The sequence below is a fragment of the Camelina sativa genome, chromosome 12 (genome assembly GCF_000633955.1).
Source record: "Camelina sativa cultivar DH55 chromosome 12, Cs, whole genome shotgun sequence".
NCBI lineage: Eukaryota > Viridiplantae > Streptophyta > Magnoliopsida > Brassicales > Brassicaceae > Camelina > Camelina sativa.
Window position 1 is genome coordinate 19,367,055 of NC_025696.1, and position 5,527 is coordinate 19,372,581.

Here is a 5,527-nt window from a genome sequence, read left to right on the forward strand (position 1 = left end):
TTTTCAAAGTAATAAGTACACTTACTGATTGAATTATAAAATTTGGATAAATGTTTATTTCAATTAATCATCTGCTCTTTTAAATAAATTTAATAAGTATGTTGTTATTCCTACAAATAGGACAACATATATTATAGTTTAACCATGGAGTTAAGCAATGTAAATGAAACTTGTGATTGCAAGACAAAATGCTTATATGTTACATATTGATCGTTTAAAAATGAATAGGAACATCTAATTCTCAAATAAAGTAGATTCAAAATTTAGATTCAAAGATTTATTGTTTTCTTTCGACTTTAGATTCAAAATTTTATGTAACAAATACATTTCAAAATATCAAGGTTTTNTTTTTTTTTTTTTTTTGTCTTCAGATAGAAAAAATTTGTGAAAGTTTGAACAAGGAAAAGCAAAAAACGAGAACAGAAAGCAAAAACTTAAAACGCCTCATCTCGCACTTGATCCTGAAGCCAAGAAGGCCCTCCAAGTGAGAGGTAAGACTGAAAACGACCATCTCGTGTGACGCTTGAAGCAATCGCCGTTGCTACCTTGTTAGCAGAANCTCATCTCGCACTTGATCCTGAAGCCAAGAAGGCCCTCCAAGTGAGAGGGTAAGACTGAAAACGACCATCTCGTGTGACGCTTGAAGCAATCGCCGTTGCTACCTTGTTAGCAGACGTCGCAACCGAATAGCATCTCCACGCATGAAACTTGGACAGAGCTAAGTGTATATCGCTCAGCACCAAATGGAACCGTGGCCAGGCTGCTGGATTATTAATGGCTTCAGTGATCACATTGTTGTCCGTGGCAAACTCAACTTTAGGTAGCTGCAAAATCTGAACCGCTTGAATTGCCCACAAAAAAGTTCTTAGACCCGCGAGGAGCCGTGAGTCAGAGGCCGTAAGTGCATCCCTAGCGTGGAACAATACCTGACCTTGATGATCTCTCACAATCCAAGAAACACCCGACAAGCTTGTTCTTGTTCTCCAAGAGGAACTAATATTACACTTGACAAAACCGAGAGGAGGCTTGCCCCATTTAAGCTCCAATTTACCCTGTTTAACTTCGTTTGTTGATTCAGCATAGGATGGTAAGGCCTGTACCGAATACCAATGTGAATAGTTGTCTTGTGCTATAGTAACCAACTGTCGCAGGTCACCCCGCTTCCCTTGAAAAACCAATGTGTTACGATGCTTCCAGATTCCCCAGAGCAGCCAAGGGATAACAAAACGTACCTCTTCTGGGAGTGTGTCATCCTGAATCAAAGACCAAAGGTGTTCCCAGTTTTTATCCACATCAAACAACGAAAAACCGCCACTGGGTAAAGGAATATTCGCCAGAGCGAAAACCTGTCTTGCCACAGGACACACAAAAAGCAGATGGCAAATTGTTTCTACTTGGAACCCACAACATGGGCATCGCGTATCCCCTCCACATCCTCGAGAGGCTAGTCGTTCCGTGACAGCTAGTGCACCCGAGAGCATACGCCACAAAAAAGTTTTGAGCTTTGGAGCCGCCCTTATCTTCCATACATTCGCTTTAAGCTCATTTTTATGGTTGCAATTTGCGTCACTAGGATCATATCGGGAGGGTAAGTTCTGTTTCAACCAATAACCACTCTTGACAGAGTATGAACCTGACCTGTTGTAAGGCCAGATATACCTATCCCGGCTTCCCACCTTTATCGTCATGGCCAAAATTTGTTTCGCATCATCTGGGGGAAACAACTGTTTCACTTTCTCTTGATCCCATTGAGACTGATTAGACTGACGAAGGTCTGACACACACAGATCGACTTGGAAAAAGGTTTGGTATCTGTAAGGAGCTCTGGGATGCTTATCAAAGATCCACTTCTCCATCCAGACCGAGGTATCACAGCCATCACCAACAGACTTCATTAGACCTTGTTTCAAAAGTTCACGCCCATGGAGAATACTTCGCCACGCGTATGACGGTCTCGAACCAGAACCGCAGTCCAAGAATGAGGACTTACGAAAATACCTGCTTTTATAGAATCTCGCAAGCAAAGACTCAGGAGCATTCAAAATCCTCCACGCCTGTTTAGCCAACAATGCTTGGTTAAAATCACCCAGGTCCCTAAAACCTAAACCACCTTCTGATTTTGATTTACACAGCTTCTTCCATGCAACCCATGCAATCTTTCGTTTCCCCTGACAGTTACTCCACCAAAACTCACACATAGCGCTTGTGATCTTTCGACAGAGGTTCTTGCTCAACCTAAAACAAGACATGGCGTAAACTGGAAGTGCCATTGCCACCGCTTTGAGTAACACCTCTTTACCTCCCAAAGACAAAGACTTCGCAAACCACCCCTGGAGACGGTTTTGAAGCTTATCACCAATAAAACCTAAGAGAGCTTGTTTGGAACCACTGAAGCATTCCGGTAAACCCAAGTATGAACCTGTGCCACCCTCTTCAAAGATATTCAAGGTCTGTTTAACCATGTGCTTCACCTCATCAGTTGTCTTCTTACCAAAGGTAACTGCAGATTTTGAAAAATTAATCACCTGTCCAGATGCCAACCCATATAACTTAAGACAGTGAATAATCTCCTCACACTCTTCTTTACTGGCTCGGCTGATGAATAGACTATCATCAGCAAAAAGAAGATGTTGTACCACAGGACAAGAGTTATTAAAACTAAAACCTGTGAGTCTGCCTTGCCTCTGACTTCGATGCATTACATGAACTAAGGCCTCAGCGCAAAGGATGAACAGGAAGGGAGATAGCGGATCTCCCTGTCGAATCCCACGACCAGGTTTGATAAAACCGTAGTCACAGCCATTAATAAGCACAGAGAATGTAACAGTCCGGACACATGTCATTATCCAGCTTATCCACTGATTATGAAACCCCATCTTGGTGAAGAGGTGCTCAAGAAAATCCCACTCAACTCGATCATAAGCCTTGGACATATCAGTCTTGATGGCTATGAAGCTCTCATTGAAACTTGCATTAGTCTGGAGCGCATGTACAATCTCGTGAGCGAGTAAGATGTTATCTGATATCAGACGGCCTGCTACAAAGGCACCTTGAGTTTCCGAGACTAAAACCGGTAAGCATCTTTTGAGACGTGTGCATAGGACTTTCGAGACAATCTTGTATAGAACAGAACATAGACTTATCGGTCTCATATCAGACATGAGGTTAGCATTTGGCTTCTTAGGGATCAAACACAACTGTGTATGGTTCCAGTCCTGCGGGAAAGAGCCAGATGTGAAGAATTCCTGAACCTCCTTAGTAATATCCGGACCAACTATCTTCCAGTACCGACGAAAGAATGCACCAGTCCAACCATCAGCACCTGGGGCACTGTCCCCTTTAATGTTGAAAGCCGCTTGTTTAATTTCTTGGTCCGTGACTGGAGCAACCAAGAGTGAGTTCATATCTTCAGTAACCCTCGGCTCCAAGCCTTCTAGTAACTCATCAAAAGCAGATGGATTTGATGTCTTGAAAAGCTCAGAGAAATATTCCGCCGCCACATTGCCTTTTGAGCCTTCCTCAAAAACTTCATTCCCATTTTTGTCAACAAGCGAGATCAGCCGATTCCTCAAACGCTTGTACTTGACACTTCCATGAAAATAAGCGGTATTCTTATCACCAGCCTGAAGCCAGGACTCTCTGCTTTTGAGCTTCCAATATATCTCCTCTTCACGAAAGGCCACAGATAGAGCCCACTTAATCTGACGGAGTTTCTCAAAGTTGGGGAACAATTTAGTTGACTCCTCCTCCAAATCCTTTCTGAGCAGTTGAATCTGCAAAGATGAGTTTGTCGGGTTCCTGTGCTTCCAACGGGATAAGGCACGTCGGCACTTAGCTAAATTCGCAGTAACTGATCTCTGAGAACCCCGAGTTCCCAGTCGCCATTGTTCTTTGATGATCTCCTCTGTATTCGGCTTATTGATCCAGCGTTTATCAAAAATAAACCTTCCCTTGTATCTTGTGTTGTCTTCAACCAATCTAGTGATTATTGGTCTATGATCTGAACCCAATAGCTCCAAGTATTCAGTGTTCACCCGAGGAAACAGATGAAACCATTCACTGTTACCAAAACTCCTATCCAATCTACATTGAACCCAAACATTGTCTCTTCTACCTCCCCAGGACAGCCTATTTCCAAAGCTTGGGATCTCTTTAACTCTGCAATTTCTTGCCATTGTCCGAAAAGGATAAAAAGAGCTCTCTGATCTTCTAGGACCTCCCAACTTTTCAGAGTTATCCATAATCTCGTTAAAATCACCTGTAAGCATCCAAGCTTCATCTCGTGTAATCCCTATCCTCGTTAATCTTTCCCATACCTCCTGTCTTAAATGGCGAGCTGGATCCCCATAAACAAAGGTGATGAAAAAATTAATGTCTCCTTTGGTGATTTTAGTATCAATCATCCTAGAATCAGAATGCAAAATCTCGACCACATACAGGTCTTTCCAGAACAAGGCTAGTCCTCCACTCAGCCCATTCGGATCTACGATATGCACATGGTCATACCCCAACCAATCCTTAACACCAACCACGTGATCACTGGAATTTTTAGTTTCCAGGAGGAACAAAAAGTCAGGAAAATGCTCACGACGCATTTCCTTAAGACGTCGAACTGCCGAGGGGCTCCCCATCCCTTGGCAGTTCCAACTCGTTACACTCATTGAGTAGTGGGTGGTTTCTGGAAAACCACCAAACCGCTTTGACTGTCAAGACTGCTTAAAACATTATCACCTTCCTTCTGAACTTCATTCTCCTTTTGATTCTCATTCATATTCGGTATCCCAGCTTCCGGCAGAACATTATCCCTCTTCATTAGCTTTGAGAACACTTCCCGGTCTCCCTCGGCTTTTCGCTTGGCAACCGCATTTCTAAGAACCTCCGCTTCTGTTTCTCTCCCAATCAGACCAGCTTCTGCTTGATTCCCGGTGTGTATATTGTTGACTGTTCGCTTCCAATAACCAACCTTCTTCTGACTGTGATTTCTCCTTTGGAAAGGATTTACCTCAGGGGTATCAGTAACACCTGTACAGAAACCAGCNCCGGTGTGTATATTGTTGACTGTTCGCTTCCAATAACCAACCTTCTTCTAACTGTGATTTCTCCTTTGGAAAGGATTTACCTCAGGGGTATCAGTAACACCTGTACAGAAACCAGTCGCAGTCGCAACTTCCATATCTGTCAAACCTTGCACAGGAGGTACATTTTGTTTCTTCCCTACCCCGTTTTCCAATTGCTCTCGCAGGAATGGCTGTTGGTCTCCATTTGGAGGAATGTGGGGAGTAGAATTATTGACTACAGGAATCTCAACAGCATTTTTAACTGTCCCATTCGGGAGCGAGAAAACCAGGCCTCTCTCTTTCTGCAGGCTGTCCGTAAGCACAAGAGGAGGTTCTAATCGCAGCAAGGAGTTTTGAGCCCTTGTATCATTAGCAATAGATTCCAGAGTCATACGCAGCGTCTGCTCACGCTGATTGAGAAGTGACGGATCCCCCGAGTATAAATATTTTCTCATCTCTGATAGAACATC